The sequence below is a fragment of the Thalassophryne amazonica genome, chromosome 4 (assembly GCF_902500255.1).
Source record: "Thalassophryne amazonica chromosome 4, fThaAma1.1, whole genome shotgun sequence".
In the NCBI taxonomy this organism is placed as follows: Eukaryota; Metazoa; Chordata; class Actinopteri; order Batrachoidiformes; family Batrachoididae; genus Thalassophryne; species Thalassophryne amazonica.
In genome coordinates this window covers 34640794-34664697 of record NC_047106.1, presented here as the reverse complement: position 1 = coordinate 34664697, position 23904 = coordinate 34640794, and the positions used below count along the sequence as shown (strand labels likewise).

The 23904-nt window shown below is 40.1% G+C and overlaps 1 non-coding gene across 1 annotated transcript; it reads right to left on the bottom strand.

The window, feature by feature from the left end:
• Positions 1 to 10128: 10128 nt before the first annotated feature.
• Positions 10129 to 10201, bottom strand: trnastop-uca. The gene has a single exon. It is a non-coding gene; the product is annotated as a tRNA-Sec (tRNA).
• Positions 10202 to 23904: the final 13703 nt, after the last annotated feature.

Here is a 23904-nt window from a genome sequence, read left to right as displayed (position 1 = left end):
TCCGTGAAAATCACTGTATACAATTAATGTTCTAATCTCTCCCAAAACTTACCTGAGGGGAAAAACCTCATCTGCCACAAACACATGAGGCAAAGACCCCAGATGGTCAGTACCCGGAAGAGGAGCATCTTCTGGGAGACCCAGCTTCTCCTCCCGCAGAGCTTCTCCAAAGGCAGAGGCGGCGAGGGTCCCTCCATCACTGCTCCTACCAAAAGCCCCACCATCAACCACCCTGAAGAGATATTAGGCATCCACAACCACCAGAAGTATGACGGAATATGTTCCCTTATAATTAAAATACTAGGAACCAGAATTACGTGGTGCCTGGATCAGTACATGTTTCCCATCCATGGCCCCCACACAGTTGGAGAAGTCCCACCTCTCCCTAAATCCCTGAGCGATCTCCTGCCAATCTGCAGCCTTTGGTACAGGCTGGTAGTCCTCCACTAGGCTATCCCAAATGGCCTTGGCCACATCTGGAACAATATTTGCCACAGTGGAGATGCCCACTCGGTAACTGGAGGCAATGGTGGTGTAGGAGTCACCAGTGGCAAGGAACCTGAAATAAATGACATCATAAATGCAATCAAGAATAGATCAAAATGAGTACAAACCAACACAACAGATCTAAACAGTAAAAACACAGGGACACCTGATGAGTCTCATCATGTTCCTGCCTGTATGCATGGATACAGATGGGTTGTGGTGTTATTACAATGTTTTAAATGCATATTAATGCATTTTAAAATGTTAATAAAAGCCATAATGTAATACTACCTAATATTTAATTAACCAAAATCATCAAACTACCACAAACCTACCACAAAATTTTAGTCCCACCCCCAGACCTGATCTTTTCTCCACACACACACACACACACACACACACACACACACACACACACACACACACACACACACACACACACACACACACACACACACACACACACACACAGAGAGAGAGCAACTTTCCCATGTCACGTTTCAGGCATTTTTTTTATAAATCAGGGTTTACTGAATTTGAATGAAACTAGCCAAAAGAATGTTAGTATTGTTTTTTTCCACCACACATTTTAATATCTGGTTAGTGTTTAGTATGCAAAGAATTATTTACTATAACCTAGATTTATTTTTTAAGTTACATCGCTCTTGAAAAAAAGGCCTGTTTTGGCCTGTTCTGATAAAAAAGGATACTATCGCAAAATCTCCAATCAAGGCAGCAGATGTGCCGTTTTCAAACAGGTTACAGCCTATTAAATATTTACAAAATCTAAACAACATGCTGGAAACAAAGAAGTACCAGAATTAAAGAAACAGAATATATTTGGAGCGCAATTTGGCTCAAGGTAGCATGTGTAGCTCGTATGCTACTGCTAACATTAGCCAAAACAAAACACAAACAAGTGTTCGCTAATGAGCTATACTAATATATACTAATAAAAAATAAATAAAATAAAAAATATAATAATATACTAATGAGCTTTTAAATTTTTCATACCCACCTCAGACATATTGCCAGATGCTCCGCCAGTGTGATTGAAGCTCTGAAATTTGTCTGGATCCTGGCAATCCGAGGCCCGACTCTCCCGAGCAGCTGGTCAAACTGCTCCCTGCTCAGGCGAAAATAGACCTGGAAGCGGTCGTCATGAAACCGGAGCTCCTTAACAAGGCGAAATTCCCCAAGCTGTGCTCTCGATCTGAGAGTCTCATGAACCCACAGTCTCCTAACTGCACGTCGTTGTCGTCGTCGTCGTCTTCTTCTCAGCAGAACAAGTGCTAAAGCTTTCTCCTGCAGCGAATCCATGACGGCGACTGTTGGACTTCTCATCCACGCCCTCGAAAAGCCAGAGTGTGATGTAGTAACCCCGCCCCCCCTTTTTTTGTTTTTTTTTTGCCACTTCCAAAGCGACGCTTCTGACGTCATGCGTCGTATCCGTCGGATGCGTGTTCGGACGGATTGGGACACGGAGACGGATTGGCCTGACGTATTCAGTGTGAAAGGCCCATTAGAGTGCAGCATGTTTTTCTCCACTGGTGCTTGGACTCGAATAAAATCTAACACCAAAAAAAACTTTGAACTAGAGACATTCATCACGAAATGCCCCACGCGCAGTATTATTTTCCATGCAAAGTGCAGTAATATGTACTAGTATGGGGTGGGTATTTGGTTGAAGCCTTATGTGTTTGATGGAAACTGGGATATACAATGAAAAAACTGGATATTGGCATAATATTTATTTAGAGGATGTGACAAACAGTGACCATAAAAAGTCGGTCACGGTCGCCAGCCTTCAAAACAAATGCAATCACTGGTGACCTTGAAACGGAGGTCAAGGTCACAGGCCTTCGAACCCATGCGAAGTACTCCTCCAAGGCATGTACCCACCAAATATGAAGTTTCTGCGAGCAATAGATGCGAAGCTACACTGCGGTGAAGGATTTGACAGTTGTGACCACTGGTGACGTTGAAAAGTAGGTCAAGGTCACTGGCCTTCGAACCCATGGCATGTACCCACTAAATATGAAGTTTCTGAGAGCAATAGGTGTCGAGCTACGTTGCGCCTCGCGGCGTGTAAAAAATATAATAAACTTGCTCTCTATAAACAAATTTCTTTGTATGCAATTGGGCAGCTGCAGCCTGGTGTGTGTGTGTGTGTGTGTGTGTGTGTGTGTGTGTGTGTGTGTGTGTGTGTGTGTGTGTGTGTGTGTGTGTGTGTGTGTGTGTGTGTGTGTGTGTGTGTGTGAATCACCATCAAAAGAGTGAAAAGAGAGATGAAAATGCTCAGGTAAACGTCCAAATGTTGAATGTGTAATTTTTTGATTTGTACCTGTTTAATGGTAAGGTAGTAGGTCGACATATACAACTTAAAACAGTAGGGCATGTTCTTTAAAAAAATGTATGCACACAAATGTATTTCTACAGAGCATTAAAAGCCTAAATGAAAACGATAAAGCAAGATAAAATGTATTAAAATTGGACTAAAATCAACTAAAATCAAATTAATGTGTTGGAGTTTTGCGAGAAGAAAGATGCATCATGTTGTTTAGACAGTGGTAAAGAGATGTAGAGGTGTAGGCTTTTCTTCAGCAACGTAAAGGTTTCACTCTGAATCATGCATTAATGTATTTGCATCACTTATCGTTTCTCTCTTGTGCCCTGCTCTGAAGGCTGAAAAGGACCACTGCCCCAAAACAGCTGAACATGCGCCTCTCAAAGACAGTTATACTGAGGAACCTGATGAAGCCTGCTACTCCCCAACACCATTGCAATCCAGTGAGGAGCCTCTGACATCAGAGCCACTGGATGAAGATTACACACCGTCGCCATCATCCAGTGACGATGAGCCGATTATACAGGAGTCCCAGTCATCCTGCCACATTACACCAGTGAAGCACCACAGTCATCCATCATCCAGTGACACTGACATGGGGGAGGCTCAGGATCAGAAGGAAAAAGGTGAGTCAGTTGAAATGGAAAAGCAATTAAAAGGAAAAGGGTAGTTTAAAGATGGTAAACAAAAAATTACTGTTAAAAGAAGCAAAAACAAGGATGGTGTCAGAGTTTGGGACAAAGTCCATTACTGCGTATACTGTGAAAAGGCTCAACTGAAGATTGCTAGACACCTAGAAAGAAAACATAGTGACGAACATGAGGTCACCTGCTTTTAGTTTACCAGTTCGGTCCAAAAAAGGAAGATACAATTAGAAGGCCTTCGTAATAAGGGTGACTGGCTGCACAATCGCAAAGTCTTAGAGGAAGGAAATGGTAAGATTGTAACATGGAGGCAGCCCCCTGAGAAGGTAGACGTAAAGAGCTACCTCCCGTGTCAATACTGCTACGCAATGTTCATGAGGACTGAACTGTGGAGACATGAGAAATCATGTAGAGAACAGAAAGAAGAAAGATGCAAAGACAAAAGCTTACAACAATCTTCCTCCTATCTACTTCCAGTCAAATCATCATGCAACAATGTAGAAAAGATCATTCACTCTATGCTCCAGGATCATGTGACCTCTCAGATCAGGACTGATGAGATGATGTGTGCATATGGAGATGCTTTATTTGCGAAAAAGGGCCGTGAAAAGTCTCAGCACAGATACATTGCGCAAAAGCTGAGAGAACTAGGAAGGTTTATGTTGGCTGCTAAAGAAATTGATAAGCGTGTCAAAAGTCTTAAAGACATTTGTGATCCATCAAAATTTGAACTAGCAATTAAAGCAGCCAGGCATGTGTCAAAGTACGATGAAAACAAGAATGAATATGGAAAGCCATCTACAGCAGTTAAAATTGGATTTTCACTGAAAGGGGCCACTGAGGCGTGGATCGGCCACTGCTTGATGAAGTGCGATGTCTTAACTGAGAAGAAGGCAAAAAAGTTCAAGGAGTTGCTGGAGCACTCATGGTCCACTTATGTTTCGACCAACGCTCATGGCACAATGGAGCAACGGAGGTGGGGGAAAGAAGACAACATACCTCTAACTGAGGATGTACTCATTCTTCAGAACTACCTGAGGAAAGTTGAGGATGAGTCAAAGGCGAAGTTAAGAGAGCATGTGACGCCTACAGAATACAGACTGTTAAGTGAGAGCCTTCTTGCACAAATAATTGTGTTCAATAAGAAATGAGAAGGAGAGGCGTCATGTTTAACCCTTGAGACATATCACAACGCAGACAAAGGCCCTTTAAATAAGGACATTTATGAGACTCTATCAACTGTGGAGAAACAAATGCGCAAAAGACATGTTTGGTGACATGTGGAAAGAGGGGGAGAAAAGTGCCCATCCTATTTCTTGAGCGCACAAAAGAGTCGCTTGACTTCCTGGTTGAAAAAAGAAGCGAAGTTGGCATTCTTGAGGAGAACCCATTTCTGTTTGCAAGGCATGGCACAATAACTAATCTTCGTGGGTGCGACTGCCTAAGAAAATTTGCAGAAGAGAGCAAGGCCAACAACCCAGAACTGCTGAGGTCAACAAAGTTGAGGAAGCATGTTGCTACCTTATGCCAGCTGCTCGACCTCAGCAACCAGGAACTTGAGCAAGTTGCTCGTTTTATGGGGCATGACATCAGAGTCCACTACGAGTATTATCGGCAGAGGGATAAAACATTTCAAGTTGCCAAGATTGGCAAACTTCTGTTTGCCATGGAACAGGGAGCAAATTCACTGAAAGATAAAAGTCTGCAAACACTGGACTCTATTATCAGCGGTACGTACATTTATTAAGGTAAAATTTGAAAGTCTTACCTCTTGCAATTACATTGTCTCTTTGACTTTCTGTCCATTCTGTGTGTATCCCTTATTTATCTGCATATTTTCTACTTTTAATTTAAAAGAAACTTTACTCATTTACTGTAAATATCTTTCACAGGCAAAAGACCTGCAGCCACCTCAACCAAACGTTCGCAAGCTGTCAAAAAGAGAAGGATCTCAGATGCACGTGGACAACTGGAAGCGCATGATGGTATGAAATATAAATCATAAAAATTTTACTGCTATTGTGTTAATGCTGCTGCTGGATCTGGAACTGAACCTTTATTTCCTTATTAAGCTTATTCATGAGTTTTACTGTTGATCTGACTGATTTTGAATGTATAATGTTCCATATAAATCAATGAAAAGATGGGGAAAAATATTTTTTTTTGCATGACTGATTTGAAGCTTTTCTGTACAAGTATAGTATCTCTGAAAGACCTGGACATGTTACTTGTCTATTAGTATGTTTATAATGTATGCATCAACAGATGGAGAACAGCTGTCCTCCACAAGCTCATCAGCTCAGGGGAAAAAGATGACTGTCCCAACACCAAGAGATGATTCTGATGAGGATGATGAGGCCTCTGCAGCGATGTCTTCTGTAGAGAGTCAGTGGGCGACTGCAACAAGACGTGAAGATTATGGTGGTTCTGAGGAGGAGGACTGGAGCAATGACATCAGTCAAGGCACTGAAGACACAGGTAACACTCTCAGTGTGACTTGAATCTGGTTTCTGAGCCATTTCATTCAACAACATGCCCTGGCACAGTTGTAGAGTTGCAGCAAGACAGCAACAGAAAGATGACAACAGACAATGACAATGCCATGAATTTATAGCAAGACTGGTCCAGGCCCTGAAAACATGGATAATGTTTTTGTCTGACTCGTATTTCACTGTAGTACTGTCGTGTTTCTGAGAGTCAGATTATAACGATTTTCAATTTGTCAAAACATTTTCTTTTATACAGTTCTTAACAAGTTTATTACTGTAGACCACCTGTAATATAGCAAACTTGTATCAATTTAAGAATTTCATTGTTGTTCATTGACAAAATGACAAATTGGAAAAACAAAATGGTCCTTGGTGAAAAATAACCAAAAATGTCAACATCTTTTGTGACCACCTTTGGTGTGGGTCACTAGCTGCATTCTTGCTGGCATTGTTTTTAAGTAGTTTTGCAAAGTCTCTTTATCTTTCTCTTTATTCCACATATCACATAAAAATGTAATTTGCTGCAGCATTTCCTTTTGCATTTTTGGGAACATTAAACTTAAACATTTATGCATAGCAACAATAGTTACAGTATTTTAACATAAAATATATATTTTTCCTAAGATCTTGCATATGTACTGTGGATTAACCATTATACAAACATAGATATTTGGGTAAGCAGAAATACTATTAAATTATAGCAGCACACTTTATACTGGGTGTGGTCTAATACATTTGTTAAGGACTATAGATGGAGACCATGAGAGGAACACAAAATGGAGAACTACTGAAAATCATGATCTTTAACAATGGCCCAAATTTAGTCATTTAAAAAAAAAATATTTCTTTCTTCACATTCCATAATCTCAGCAGTCAAATAGAAATGTCTATCCTTAACCATATAGACTTAAAGTATAAACACTGTGCAATAATAATATCCTGAATGGTGTTTTGAACTTGGATGATGTAGTCTGAACATGTTACTGTTACTATAAATGGATAGAGATGATGCAACCATGTTTTCTACAACTTGCTGTAGCTTTGATGTTATTACAAATACATATTTTAAAGCTCTGTACGGCATTTGTAATTTCTAAATATCAACTGTTTGATTATACCATTTTTATGGGGCACAGTTGTACAGGAGCCACACTCAACTTCTGAAAGATCATCTGTTGACAAACCAAAGAGGATGGCAACCACTCGACTGGATGATGGTGATGATGAAGCTCATGGTGACCCTGAGCATAGTAAGCAGTAAAAAATCTCATTCTATGACTGTTCAGTGCGTTTGATTATTTTTCTTGTCCTCTTAAACATGCAGAGGTGCTACACTTTACTAAGTGGTGGAGTTTTGTCTTCACCTCCTCGCTGTTAATTTTGTGTCTTAAAGTTTACTTATCTTTTTGTTTAGTGAGCCTGCATCGGTTGAATTTTAATACTTTATAGAACAGTAATCTATTACCATGTTAAATACAAAAAGGTCAGCAACTTGTGCCAAGTGACTTGACTAATGTTGCTTTTCTGATGACAGATTTTATTTGTTTTCACATATTTTCAACATAAAAGACCACAAACGTAACATATTGACAGGTAACTTTCAAGGGATTAGGTCAATAACTGAGTGTCCCTAACAAAACGTTGCCGACCCTAACTTTTTCGATGCTCCCGATCCTAATTTTTTTCCCCCATAGTTTATTATACTGGCTGTCGATTAAAAAAATATAAAAATATAAATAAATATAAATATATAAATAATAAATATAAATATAAAAAAATATATGATGTGGCTCGGTGTCTGTGTGTTCTGCTTCGCACGTACACCACCAAAGCCATATGTAGCCGAATGTTGTTAATCTCTCTGTCTCTGTCTCTCTCTGTCTCTGTCTCTCTCTGTCTCTGTCTGTCTGTCTCTCTTTATAATCTCTCCCCTCTCTTTCTGCTACTTTCGTCTCTCGACTTCAGTAGTGCGTATTGGACAAATGCTCTCCTGAAGTCGCTCTGAGACTGTGTTAGTGCAAAGTTAACATGAACATGGGGAGACTGTGAGGATTTGAAGTGTGGCGCAACAGGCGCTGATTCTGTGTCTCTGGATCAAATAAAAAAAATGCTTGCGTTGGGCTTCATGTGTCCAGGTTCTGGTTTGAACAGAACGTGAAGGCTCGAGTCAGGTCAGGCTGGATTTGCTGGTCCCGATTACAGCTCTTGTGAAATGACACTTTATATGGCAAAAAAGTGTGTTCCAGTGATTTAATATGAATATTAAATCTATATGGATGGTTGGAGTCAAGTGAGAATGGGCTCTTCAACATCAATCTACCTCAGATCTAATACCTGCACTCTTTGGGACCTTTTAATACTAGTATTAAGGTATTCAATTAAAGTGTCTAAAAGTTAACAGATTGATTCTTCGCTGTCTTTTTCTGGAATATAAATTAATTCAATGAACAAACAGAACTTGAAATTTATTACAGTCTTTATCATTCAAGATATTTTTCATTCCTTAGGCTATGTATTAAATTAAAAATAGAACCGATGTTGCCCTTGGCTGTAAGTCCCCCAGGTGTCACCTGTATTATCCACTCAGCAGGGATGAGAATCTTCCTCTTTTTAGAGGATGTCCTTATATTTTACTTCAATTTAGTATAGATCTTTCTTGTATATTCATGTTTATGAAGTTGGATCTCCTTCAGTTTTCATGGGTTTCTATATCACTACATGCAGGTGGGGGTGTCATCGGCGCCATCCCGACTCACTGTTGCCTACACTCGAGCATAATTCAGGCCTATATTTAAATCCGTTTTCAGTAAAAGTTCTTAACTACTTCAAAAAGATTAAATACTCTAATCAATCCTTGTTTTCAGGTCATTTGAGTTGTTTAGAGGCTCCCATGTTGGCATTCATTAGAAGAGATGCAAAGAGGAGAAACATTTACAAATGGCCACCTTTAATACCCTTTCTCATGATTGGATTCACCTGTGTAAGGAGGTCAAGGGTCAATGAGCTGACCAAACCAATTTTGTGTTCCAATAATTAGTGCTAAATGTATTCCAATCAATAAAATGACAAGGGTGCCCAAATTTATGCACCTGCCTAATTTAGTTTAAATAATTCTTGCACATTTTCTGTAAATATGAGAAATTTCATTTCATTTCTCAAATTTCACTTTCATTTTATTTCTCAGACAACCAATGATTTATAAAGGAAAATCATGAAAATTATCGGGGTGCCCAAACGTTTGCATATAACTATATATTACATAGACAAATGTGGCACAGGAGGGGTTTGAACCAGGAACCTTCCATACTGCACTCATGCTTTTGGCCACAACACATATCGCTTTAAATCTCAGTGTCAGGTTTTCACTTTTCCTTCTTGATTCATTCATTCTTAATTTTTCTGCTTCTGTGTACTTACATGCATTCTTTTTTGGACTGCACTTATATCACACTTTTATGCTCAAAGGGCTTTACAGTGATGCCTCGCATTCACCCATACACACCAGTGTCAGCCTCTGAACTACCCACCATGAGCAACTTGGGATTGAAGGCCAACAGCCCTTAGTGATTTTCTGATCTGACAGGTACCTGATCCAAGGATCCTTTGATCATAGGACCACCATGTTAACCTCTTGATCATCATCTCCCTGACTGAAGTGAAATATAATCCATCATCTACACGGGGTGTATGAATTTGAAATTTAATTGGATTCAGGATACTTTTTTGTGTTTTAATTTCCTGTCTGGTTCGACCTGCTCTGTGCTGATCGATCCATGTTCCATCAAAAGTAAATTCACGTGTATCCTATACAGAGCACGGCTTAGATACACAACTGAAATGAGCACCAGTATTAATGGTAGAATCACAAAGCATGTTTGCCACTGGAACTTAGGAGTATGTCCTGACTGACTTAACAGGAACAAGCCTCAAAAACTATAGTATAGCCCCAAACCCTGTGTGGACACTGTCTAACTTTACTTCTATGTCTAAGATGTAGAAGTTAATCTGTATCTTTTTGTGCTTTCTATACTGGTTGACATGTACGAGAATGAGAGGACATTGTACAAAAGTCAAACACTTAGCGATCCAGAGGATGGTTTTAATCAATTATCCTCTTCGATATGCGCTCAACACACTTTTGTTGCACTACTCTGCAGAAATTCACCTCAGGTGGGATTTGAACCCACACTCCCTGGCTTTGAAGGCCAGTGCCTTATCCATTAGACCACTGGGGTTCAGTGAAAGACTTGCAAAGTTTTGATGAAGTCTTTTGATGCAGTATGTTGTGTGTTTATTGGTGTTGTGTCATATTTGTCATTTATATAACATTTTGTTGGCAATAATATTGGTTTAGGTTTTGAGTTAATAACATCTGCAAAGTTCAAATTTAATGTTGACATGTCACCTTTGTTCTCCACAAATAATTTATTTTCAAAGTGAGACACAGGAAAAATGCTACACTGGAGCAGCACAGTGTTTTCGTGATTAACCCTGTTGCCTCCTAGCAAGGAGGTCATTGAATCGCTTCCCTTTTTGTGTGAAGTTTGCATCTTCTCCGCTGTTCACATGGGCTTCCTCCCACTTTGAAAGACATGCATGTTCGATAAATTGTAAACTTTGGCAGTAAGGCCAAATGTGTTTATTTGTCGACATGTGGCCTTATGACACACTCCCATCCTGACCAGGGTGTACCCCGCCTCACAACCTATGACTGTTGGGATAGGCTCCAGCCCCCTGTGACCCTTGATTGGTGTAAGCAGGTATACTGAGTGAGTGAGTGAATGAATGAATGAAAGTCTAGTATCTGCCCCGTGCCAAAACTCTCGACTGGTAGACAAGGTTGTTTGAGCTTTCTGCTTCATGTAAAAGATGAAATCCATTTAGTGCAGAAGACAACTGAACCAATCCTTCAAATGGTGATACAAACACAAAATTCGGCACAAATACACCTTAAACATTACTCTTTTGAAAAATGGTAACAAAGGTCAATTTCAGTTTGTGCAGGGGTCAAAAGTTTCAGTTGCTCCATTTTTGTTAAAAAGTGGTGCAAATTGTTGGTTGAACTAGTGGGATTAATAAATGGAATAGTTTTGACTGTGTTGAATGCTTGGTCTCCAAAGTAAAGGCCAAACAATGCCAACGTGCATTGGATTCTGTGACAAAAAGTGTGACATTCTTTCTTTTATTCATAGCTTAAAGCGCCCTACTTTAAATGTGGATCAATGTGAGACTGTTGATGCTGCTATCATGGCTGAAGAAATAAAGGAAGTTGTCCAAACGCTGCGGTCTAGTAAAGCACCAACGGTTTTGCAGCAGAATTTTGAAAGTTTTTCGGATGAGCTTACTCCACTGTTGGTACAAATGTATAACGAAGCTTTTGAGAAAGGAATGTTACCCCCACTTTGTGTCAGGCTCTAATAAATGTAATTCTAAAAAAGAAAAAAAAAAGGTAAGCAACCCACGGATGCAAAAGCTGTCATCCACTTTCTCTGTTATCATTAAACACGAAAATACCTTCCAAAATTCTTGCAAATTGCTTCAGTAGTGTAAAAACTACATTAATAAAAATGTAGACCAGATTGGGTTTATTTGTAATAGATTTGCCTCGGATAACATTTGACGTATGATTGATTGTTTTTTTATGTGAGCAGTCAAGAACAGCAAAACACCTACCACAGCTATCTCACTTGATGCTGAAAACATATTTGACTGTGTGGAATGGCAATACCTCTTTCAGCTGCTAGAGATTTGTGGGTTTGGGCAGAGTCTGCCAATATGTAGATTTGTTGGAATCCTGCTCATGTGACCCAGGTCCTTGGGCAAGACCTCTGCATTGTCTGACTCCAATGGGTACTGGTCTTTCCTGGGGAAGTAACCTACGTAGGACTGGTGTCCCCCTCTAGGAGGAGTCATTGACTTTAATCAGCTTAACCCTACAGAGTTTGGAGATGACATAGGTCATCTGTAATTCAGCTGCTTGACAAAAGCTGAAGTTATGTGATCACCCTCTGTCTGAGTTGCATACAAGTCAGCATCCACCACAATCTGCCCTGGGTCCTGATTGGCAACCACAACAAGAGACCACTAGTTCACCCAGTGGTTGATAGTAACTTCCTGTTGCACAGTTACCATAAATCATCTACAGTATCACAACCACATTTTACTTTTACAGTCACTAAAATGTGCAAAGTCCTGGTTAACAGGACTGTAATCATATACATACATATACACTATTATTTATGTATTTACTGAATTAGAATTTCAAAGGTTGGTTGATTTTTGTAGTCGTGTCATCAGGCCTGCAGCCACGTGTCTTGGACACTTGGATGAAGAGAGGGGTGGAGCTGCCAACTGATCACCACCTGGTGATGAGTAGGCTCAGATGGCGTGGTAAGCCAATTTGGCTCAAGGTAGCATGTGTAGCTCGTAAGCCACTGGGCCGACCTGAAAACTTAAACGTGTTTTCTGGGATCGTTGGTGGAAGTCTGTCCGGGCGGCCTTCAGATTGCACCTCAGAAATAAACTTCTCCTAGATCCAGAGTGGTCCATCATGGTGCCAGGGTGAAAGAGTTGGACACATCTGTTGTAATCACCCTAGCTGAAGTCACAAAGGTTGTCAAAAACTCCTTGGTGGCAAATTGTCACGGCGGACATGATTCGTCCTGAGTTATGGAAGTCTCTGGCTGTTGTTGGGCTGTCATGGCTGACACACTTACACAACGTTGCATAGAAATTGGGGACAGTACCTCTGGATTGGCAAAGGGGTGGTGGTCCTCATCTTTAAAAAAAGGGAACCGGAGAATGTGTTCCAATTATAGAGGAATTACACTTCTCAGCCTCCCTGAGAAAGCCTTTGCCAGGGTATTAGAGAGGAGACTTAGACTATATGTTGAACCTCAGATTCACGAGAATCAATGCAGGTTCCATAATGGTTGTGGAATGGTGGACCAACTTTTTACCCTCACAAGTATATTGGAGGGGTCTTAGGAGTATGACCAACCAGTCTGCATGTGTTTTATGGAGTTGGAACTACTGCGGGAGTATGGGATACTGGATTCAGTGCAAAGTGTGATCTGGTCTGTGTATGTCCACCTACCTGGCATTACATCAGACCTGTTTCTGGTGGGAGTTGGGCTCTGCCAGGGCTGCCCCTTGTCACCAATCCTCTTTGTGATGTTCATGAATAGGATTTCAAAGTGCAGTGAGGGAGCAGAGGGTGTCCAATTGGTGTCCTCAGAGTTGCATCTCTGCTTCTTGCAGATGATATGGTTCTGTTGGTTTCATCAGGTGGTGACATATGATGCACACTGAGCAGGTTTGAGGCTGAGTGTGAGGCGACTGGGATGAAAATCAGCACCTCCAAATCTTAGATCATGTTCCTCCTTCGGAAAACTGTGGATTGTCCCCTCTGGGTTACGAGAGAGTTACTACCCCAAGTGGAGGAGTTTAAGTATTTTGGAGTTTTTGACAGCTCTTGCTTGCCTCTACCGGTGGTTGGCTCTCACTGTGGTATTGTATCACTTCCTGTTCCGGAGCACAGCGTTGTTTTGCTGTATCTCTTAGCTGTTTAATCTGCGCAGTTAGATTGATCTAGTTACCTAGATAACGATTTGTTTCACAGTGTAATCTTCACGTGCCTTAACTAAAGCACTCCCTCTGCTGGATCACCTCTAAATTACACATTATTCACTTTGTGTGTTTTTAGGAATCCACTAGCTTAGCGCAGCTACTAGCTCTTAGCCGGTTTAGCATGGCGGCTTCTCCTGTCTCTCCCGCACTTTTCTGCTGTGGGTGTGAAATGTTTAGTTATTCCTCGGCCTCCTTTAGCAGTAATGGTACTTGTAATAAGTGTAGCTTATTCGTAGCTTTGGAGGCCAGGCTGGGCGAATTGGAGACTCGGCTCCGCACCGTGGAAAATTCTACAGCTAGCCAGGCCCCTGTAGTCGGTGTGGACCAAGGTAGCTTAGCCGCCGTTAGTTTCCCTCTGGCAGATCCCGAGCAGCCAGGAAAGCAGGCCGACTGGGTGACTGTGAGGAGGAAGCGTAGTTCTAAACAGAAGCCCCGTGTACACCGCCAACCCGTTCACATTTCTAACCGTTTTTCCCCACTCGACGACACACCCGCCGAGGATCAAACTCTGGTTATTGGCGACTCTGTTTTGAGAAATGTGAAGTTAGCGACACCAGCAACCATAGTCAATTGTCTTCCGGGGGCCAGAGCAGGCGACATTGAAGGAAATTTGAAACTGCTGGCTAAGGCTAAGCGTAAATTTGGTAAGATTGTAATTCACGTCGGCAGTAATGACACCCGGTTACGCCAATCGGAGGTCACTAAAATTAACATTGAATCGGTGTGTAACTTTGCAAAAACAATGTCGGACTCTGTAGTTTTCTCTGGGCCCCTCCCCAATCGGACCGGGAGTGACATGTTTAGCCGCATGTTCTCCTTGAATTGCTGGCTGTCTGAGTGGTGTCCAAAAAATGAGGTGGGCTTCATAGATAATTGGCAAAGCTTCTGGGGAAAACCTGGTCTTGTTAGGAGAGACAGCATCCATCCCACTTTGGATGGAGCAGCTCTCATTTCTAGAAATCTGGCCAATTTTCTTAAATCCTCCAAACCGTGACTATCCAGGGTTGGGACCAGGAAGCAGAGTTGTAGTCTTACACACCTCTCTGCAGCTTCTCTCCCCCTGCCATCCCCTCATTACCCCATCCCCGTAGAGACGGTGCCTGCTCCCAGACCACCAATAACCAGCAAAATCTATTTAAGCATAAAAATTCAAAAAGAAAAAAATAATATAGCACCTTCAACTGCACCACAGACTAAAACAGTTAAATGTGGTCTATTAAACATTAGGTCTCTCTCTTCTAAGTCCCTGTTAGTAAATGATATAATAATTGATCAACATATTGATTTATTCTGCCTTACAGAAACCTGGTTACAGCAGGATGAATATGTTAGTTTAAATGAGTCAACACCCCCGAGTCACACTAACTGCCAGAATGCTCGTAGCACAGGCCGAGGCGGAGGATTAGCAGCAATCTTCCATTCCAGCTTATTAATTAATCAAAAACCCAGACAGAGCTTTAATTCATTTGAAAGCTTGACTCTTAGTCTTGTCCATCCAAATTGGAAGTCCCAAAAACCAGTTTTATTTGTTATTATCTATCGTCCACCTGGTCGTTACTGTGAGTTTCTCTGTGAATTTTCAGACCTTTTGTCTGACTTAGTGCTTAGCTCAGATAAGATATTTATAGTGGGCGATTTTAACATCCACACAGATGCTGAGAATGACAGCCGCAACACTGCATTTAATCTATTATTAGACTCAATTGCTTTGCTCAAAATGTAAATGAGTTCACCCACCACTTTAATCATATCTTAGATCTTGTTCTGACTTATGGTATGGAAATTGAAGACTTAACAGTATTCCCTGAAAACTCCCTTCTGTCTGATCATTTCTTAATAACATTTACATTTACTCTGATGGACTACCCAGCAGTGGGTAATAAGTTTCATTACACTAGAAGTCTTTCAGAAAGTGCTGTAACTAGGTTTAAGGATATGATTCCTTCTTTATGTTCTCTAATGCCATATACCAACACAGTGCAGAGTAGCTACCTAAACTCTGTAAGTGAGATAGAGTATCTCGTCAATAGTTTTACATCCTCATTGAAGACAACTTTGGATGCTGTAGCTCCTCTGAAAAAGAGAGCTTTAAATCAGAAGTGCCTGACTCCGTGGTATAACTCACAAACTCGCAGCTTAAAGCAGATAACCCGTAAGTTGGAGAGGAAATGGCGTCTCACTAATTTAGAAGATCTTCACTTAGCCTGGAAAAAGAGTCTGTTGCTCTATAAAAAAAAAAGCCCTCCGTAAAGCTAGGACATCTTACTACTCATCACTAATTGAAGAAAATAAGAACAACCCCAGGTTTCTTTTCAGCACTGTAGCCAGGCTGACAAAGAGTCAGAGCTCTATTGAGCTATTCCTTTAACTTTAACTAGTAATGACTTCATGACTTTCTTTGCTAATAAAATTTTAACTATTAGAGAAAAAATTACTCATAACCATCCCAAAGACGTATCGTTATCTTTGGCTGCTTTCAGTGATGCCGGTATTTGGTTAGACTCTTTCTCTCAGATTGTTCTGTCTGAGTTATTTTCATTAGTTACTTCATCCAAACCATCAACATGTCTATTAGACCCCATTCCTACCAGGCTGCTCAAGGAAGCCCTACCATTATTTAATGCTTCGATCTTAAATATGATCAATCTAGCTTTATTAGTTGGCTATGTACCACAGGCTTTTAAGGTGGCAGTAATTAAACCATTACTTAAAAAACCATCACTTGACCCAGCTATCTTAGCTAATTATAGGCCAATCTCCAACCTTCCTTTTCTCTCAAAAATTCTTGAAAGGGTAGTTGTAAAACAGCTAACTGATCATCTGCAGAGGAATGGTCTATTTGAAGAGTTTCAGTCAGGTTTTAGAATTCATCATAGTACAGAAACAGCATTAGTGAAGCTTACAAATGATCTTCTTATGGCCTCAGACAGTGGACTCATCTCTGTGCTTGTTCTGTTAGACCTCAGTGCTGCTTTTGATACTGTTGACCATAAAATTTTATTACAGAGATTAGAGCATGCCATAGGTATTAAAGGCACTGCGCTGCAGTGGTTTGAATCATATTTATCTAATAGATTACAATTTGTTCATGTAAATGGGGAATCTTCTTTACAGACTAAGGTTAATTATGGAGTTCCACAAGGTTCTGTGCTAGGACCAATTTTATTCACTTTATACATGCTTCCCTTAGGCAATATTATTAGACGGCATTGCTTAAATTTTCATTGTTACGCAGATGATACCCAGCTTTATCTATCCATGAAGCCAGAGGACACACACCAATTAGCTAAACTGCAGGATTGTCTTACAGACATAAAGACATGGATGACCTCTAATTTCCTGCTTTTAAACTAAGTACTAAGTTATTGTACTTGGCCCCACAAATCTTAGAAACATAGTGTCTAACCAGATCCTTACTCTGGATGGCATTACCCTGACCTCTAGTAATACTGTGAGAAATCTTGGAGTCATTTTTGATCAGGATATGTCATTCAAAGCGCATATTAAACAAATATGTAGGACTGCTTTTTTGCATTTACGCAATATCTCTAAAATTAGAAAGGTCTTGTCTCACAGTGATGCTGAAAAACTAATTCATGCATTTATTTCCTCTAGGCTGGACTATTGTAATTCATTATTATCAGGTTGTCCTAAAAGTTCCCTGAAAAGCCTTCAGTTAATTCAAAATGCTGCAGCTAGAGTACTAACGGGGACTAGAAGGAGAGAGCATATCTCACCCATATTGGCCTCTCTTCATTGGCTTCCTGTTAATTCTAGAATAGAATTTAAAATTCTTCTTCTTACTTATAAGGTTTTGAATAATCAGGTCCCATCTTATCTTAGGGACCTCATAGTACCATATCACCCCAATAGAGCACTTCGCTCTCAGACTGCAGGCTTACTTGTAGTTCCTAGGGTTTGTAAGAGTAGAATGGGAGGCAGAGCCTTCAGCTTTCAGGCTCCTCTCCTGTGGAACCAGCTCCCAATTCAGATCAGGGAGACAGACACCCTCTCTACTTTTAAGATTAGGCTTAAAACTTTCCTTTTTGCTAAAGCTTATAGTTAGGGCTGGATCAGGTGACCCTGAACCATCCCTTAGTTATGCTGCTATAGACTTAGACTGCTGGGGGGTTCCCATGATGCACTGAGTGTTTCTTTCTCTTTTTGCTCTGTATGCACCACTCTGCATTTAATCATTAGTGATTGATCTCTGCTCCCCTCCACAGCATGTCTTTTTCCTGGTTCTCTCCCTCAGCCCCAACCAGTCCCAGCAGAAGACTGCCCCTCCCTGAGCCTGGTTCTGCTGGAGGTTTCTTCCTGTTAAAAGGGAGTTTTTCCTTCCCACTGTTGCCAAGTGCTTGCTCACAGGGGGTCGTTTTGACCGTTGGGGTTTTTACGTAATTATTGTATGGCCTTGCCTTACAATATAAAGCGCCTTGGGGCAACTGTTTGTTGTGATTTGGCGCTATATAAATAAAATTGATTGAAATTGATTGATTGATTGAGTCTTGTTCACAAGTGGGTTTAAATTGGAGCTGGAGATCAATATACGGATTGGTGTGGCGTCTGAAATTTTACAGACATTGTACTCGACTATCATGGTAAAGAAGGAACTCAGCTGGAATGCGAGGCTTTTTATTTACACTTCTATCTTCAATCAATCAATCAATCAATTTTTTTATATAGCGCCAAATCACAACAAACAGTTGCCCCAAGGCGCTTTATATTGTAAGGCAAGGCCATACAATAATTATGTAAAACCCCAACGGTCAAAACGACCCCCTGTGAGCAAGCACTTGGCTACATTGGGAAGGAAAAACTCCCTTTTAACTGGAAGAAACCTCCAGCAGAACCAGGCTCAGGGAGGGGCAGTCTTCTGCTGGGACTGGTTGGGGCTGAGGGAGAGAACCAGGAAAAAGACATGCTGTGGAGGGGAGCAGAGATCGATCACTAATGATTAAATGCAGAGTGGTGCATACAGAGAAAAAAGAGAAAGAAACAGTGCATCATGGGAACCCCCCAGCAGTCTACGTCTATGTATGTACATACATTTAGATTACTTGTAATCTGATTACTTTTGGATTACATTTCAAAGTAATCCTACCCAACCTTGGACCTGGATAAGCATCAGAAAATGAATGAATTTTATAACCTGTGTAAATGTTTTATTTCAATTATCTCACAGAAGTACAGATATTCAGTTCTTTGTATTTTAAACTACAAATTTTGTGGAACAAAGTACATAGAATATTTGGGGCTCATCCTAATCTCAAAACATTGAATTATCTAATTAATAGTTATGGCCCAGTCACACGGCACACGATGATTCCTGAATGAAGGGAAAAAGTAAAAAAAAAAAAAAGTCACAATTCGCTGAGAAAAGGTGGATGAAAGAGCTTTATCACAGAACAGCCTGCAAAGCAAGAGCGCAAAAGGGACGAAAGAGGAACTTAACAAAACCGAAGCTCACGGTCTCGACGCTTTAATGAAACATGCTTGGAGCCAGACACTCACAGAAATATTTACCCTAACTTTTAAGATTTATGTAATTTTATTACATGACAAATTCCCATTTACTTTTTTTTTTAGATAATTTTAATACAAACCTACCAAATAAACCTTACATGATGCATTAATCCTATTTATTTGAAATGCATAATCCTCAGCTTTATGTATTTAGAATTAATAAATATAGTTACTCTAAATCAATAATAATGACAGTATTTATTTAAAATACATAAAGTATATTGTTTGAATTGTATAATAATTATGTTACCTATGCCATTTATCTTGTATATAGGTAACATAATTATTATACAATTCAGAGAATATACTTTATGTATTTTAAATAAATACTGTCATTATTATTGATACATAAAGTTGAGGATTATGCATTTCAAATAAATAGGATTTATTACAGTAATGAATATGCGTCATGTAAGGTTTATTTGGTAGGTTTGTATTAAAATTATCTAAAAACATAAATGGGAATTTGTCATTTAATAAAATTACATAAATCTTAAAAGTCTGTAAATATTTCTGAGTGCAGCTGGAGCAGTGTGTGTCTGCATCTCTGAGTTCCAGGACTCGGCGCTGGGACGGAGGTCACATCACCTGAGTCCTGGAGAAACTGCAAACAGAAGCTGTGGAGATCTGTGTGCACGTCAGTGGACCACCTGCTCTGGTTCCTCGTCCAGAACAAAAGAGGGATCATCTCCATCATCATCAGAATCCACACTGTCTGTCGACACGCTGCGCGCTCCGTCTTGCTCCAATTAAAAAAAAAAAAGTGCAATATGGTCACTACTGTATTTCTAAGCCATATAAATTGATTTATAACAGAAAACTGTCAAAAGGGAGAAAAAATATAAATATAAGTGTAAAGATGATTGAATATGTCAGAACAGTAAATTAATCAGTGCGTGTGAACACACGCATTGACTCCCATGTGCGGTTATTTCCACCAGCTGATCACTGATCCACAATGTGAATTCTTCCTTCCAGAACAGCTCTTTATATAATCATTTTGATTCATCTACCCGGTGCCACATGTACATAAGGACTGGATTGTCATTCCTACACTCATATTATTATATTTAATACAAAATAATAAGCGCACGCTCATACTGCATTCATGTACCGTCGGAAATTAAACAACTTTTTTGTTGTTTCAAATTCAACAGTTGCTTGTGGCACAATAATTAATTATATCCACACGAAAGATTAATTCTGACCTATGTAACGTGCCTGAGCCCATAGAAGCTGCCCCCACACATAAAAAATCCAAGCAAGCAGGCTAAATTTGCAATGTAATATCCAATGGTACATGAAGCAGCAGCAGCATCGGTGCTCACAAACCGGCTTCTGCACTGTGTGAAAACATTCAGCTGTTCCAACGAATTCAAATTAAACAACAATAACGTTACAAAAACTAAACAAACGATTACGAAACATCAAGAACAACAGCAAAACGAAACACAGACGAATTGAGGTTTTCGTTAAATGATGCCAACGAAAGTCAAAGAAAGTCCAGATTTCTTGTTTCATCAGGGCTTCGTTGTCCTTCGTTAAGTACAGTGTGACTGGGCCATTACATTATGTTTCTACAAATAAACACCCCTAAATCCTACATGCAACTTTTAAGTTCTTTTCCAAGATAAAAGATAAAGAATTCCATCTGTACAATTCTGTATGTTCAGAATTCAATATAGGAATAAAGAGATTAAACACATCTGTACTTTAATGTTATGAATGCTATACTTACACATCTTTTCTTATATTAAATATTTTACAGATGATTAAAGTACTGTCAATGTAGTATATTAAACTCTTCAAGTTCAAAACCAGTGAAGACAACTTTTCAACGTCAGCTGCTTCATTGCTGGAAAAAATGTCTCAGTTCACAGACAGTGACCTGGATGTATTTTATGAGGAGGAACCTGATGCGTCTATAATTTGCGGCAACAAATATGACTACAGAATTGTAGACATGATCAGACGGGGCTTTTTTGGGGAAGTATTCAGAGGTGTGATTGTACAAACTGGAACCCCAGTAGCTATCAAGATTCAAGATGATACCCTTACCAAAAAAGAGAATGACATTATGTTAAAAATTCAACATCTTGATCCAGACAATCACAATTTGATTAGGTTTTATGAGTCTTTCCAATATGGCACACAGTCTTACCTCGTATTTGAGTTGCTAGACCAGAGTATTTCTGATTTTATGTGGGACATGTGCTTCTTCTCCCTGAACGACATAAGGTACATCATGCAACAGATGCTTAAGACCCTAGAAGCCCTGAAGACTGTTGGGATAGTTCATTGTGACATCACTTTGAGAAATATTATGTTTGTAGATCATGACAACGAACCATTCAGGGTGAAGTTAATCGATTTTGGTTGTGCCAAACTTGCATCATCAACAGAAGGTCAGGTGTCATATAGCCATGATATGGGTTCTCTAGGTAGAGTAATGTTGGCTATGTTGATAGGGCATTTCCAATGTTACGACAGTAATGTGTTACAGGCCATCACAGACACCTGTAGACAGCCATCGCGAGTCTCACTGGATGATGCCAGAGACCCTGAGACTTCAACAGAATATGAGGATGAGTGGAGGTTCAAGATTCCAGATCAACATGCTAAAAGACTTCTAAAATGTTTGTACAAGAAAAGAAACTGGTACAAGGCAAATAACTGGCTAGACTATCTAGACTTTTGTGAATTCATGGACCTACTGCACAAAATGATTAAGGCAGATCATAATGAGAGAATTACCCCTACCGAGGCTCTACAGCATAACTTCATCACCAAGCAGCACATGGTGCAGACTATGCATTCCAGTAACACAAGTTTGGACGATAGCAGCTTCAACAAAAAAACAGTTTTGAACCACATCAACAATACAGTATTCATTGGGGACAAGGATGACTCTCCAAGAGGTTCAGTCAGTGACCCTTCCAAAAAATGCCTAATTTTCACTGATGGGACCATTGAAACCCTGAGTGAAAATGATGGAGCTGTTGGAGGTGATCCATCAATTGTAAATCCCGATGATGATCCCATACTTCAAGAATGTCTTTCTCCTGAGACCACAGATGGAGGTAAAAGCAAGCCTTGGAAGACAATTAAAAACTTTTTCTCCAGTGTGTGCAACAAATTCGTCCAAGCTTATACACAAATCAAAAATCTCTTCTCCAGTGTGGCCAGGACCATATTTTGCAGAAACGGTCATCCATCAAATAAGGATAACAATGTTGATGAGATGGAGATCTGTAAGGAGCCTTCAGTCAAGAACCTACCACTCAGATTGTGTGGACTTTTGTACAGGCCCATGGCACATAGAACAGTGTACAAAACCCTTTACTCTGATATGAAGCTGTATGGAAGTTCAACATTCCAGAAGACCATGATGCAGACAAAAAAGTCATAAACCTTCTTAAAAATCTGCACAAGAAAATCCTCCAGGGCGAACAACTGAGTGGAGTACATCGACTTCTGTGAAGCCACAGAAGTGATGCACAAAATGGTTAAAGAAGATCCTAGAAAGAATTATGCTCATGGAGACTCTATGGCATACACTTTCAATAACCATGCTATTACGCTGGCACAGTGGATTAGTGCTGAGTGCTGTTGTCTCAGCACTAATCCATATCCATATCCTTATTTTTTATCTCACACAACACAACTGGTTTTCACCACAGTCTCTTCATATTCTTTGTATGTATTAGATCGATGTATATCGTAATTAATAATAAAGTATTATTCTAATGATGTAATCATTTCTTGTCACTAAACACTTTGATTTATTCTCAAAAGTTCATTTTTGTCATGCCCGGCCTGGGCCTAGGTCTTAGTCCTTATTTCGGTTCCCCTTTTGGCTCATCTCCGGCCCCAGCTTTGATGTATTAGTTTTTTATTTTCATCATGAGTTATTCGGCTATGTTTTTCTTATCATTTTGTTACTTTTCATACTTTAGCCAATGTCCACTTCTGTTCTAGTTCTGTTCAGTCGGTTTGTGTTTTCATTGTTTATCATTTAGCTTTGTTCTGTATATGTTGGCTGTGTACTTTTATATCTGGTTTTGATTTTTGTTTATTAGTTTGTTCCTGTTTAATTTTGCTTTTGTATTGATTCCCTGTTCAGTTCTACTTGCTTTTGTTCTGATGCTCATGTTTGATTATGATTCCTGTTGTTGCATTATATTCTGACCATGATTTCCAATTTAGCTCTGTTCTGTTTTTGTCATTTTGTTTCCACTCCGCACCTCCCATCATGTCTTTGTTCCTTGTCTCACGCCCGGTTACTTATGTTCACTCCACACCCTGCACCTGCCCCATGTCTTTGTTTCCCACCTTGTTTATGTCTGCTTTGTGTTTTCATTCACTCCCACTCTTGCTCCAGCTCACGTTTTTGTCTGTTACTTCACTTCACTCTGTGCTTTCCTTCCTTCACTATCTTGTACTCTGCACAACCTTTGGCTCCCCCGGTCACGCCCCCTTCCAGAGACTTCCACGCACCTGCTTCACATCACCCTAATTTGTTTGCCCCTTATTTAAACCATCACAATCTCACAGCTCACTGCCAGTTTGTCGTTGTTAGTACACATCCTAGCTCTCATATCCAGTCCTGCTTTGCCTAGCCGTGTGTTTTGAAATCTGCTCTGTTTTTTGACTATGCTTTTTGCCTCATCCCTGATGTCCATGTTTGCTTGTGCTTCTGAACCCTGCCTGAATATGACTGCGTTTTTGCCTGACCCTGCTTGTACCTCCGCTCCGCTGACTGATCACCTGTGTACCGTACCTC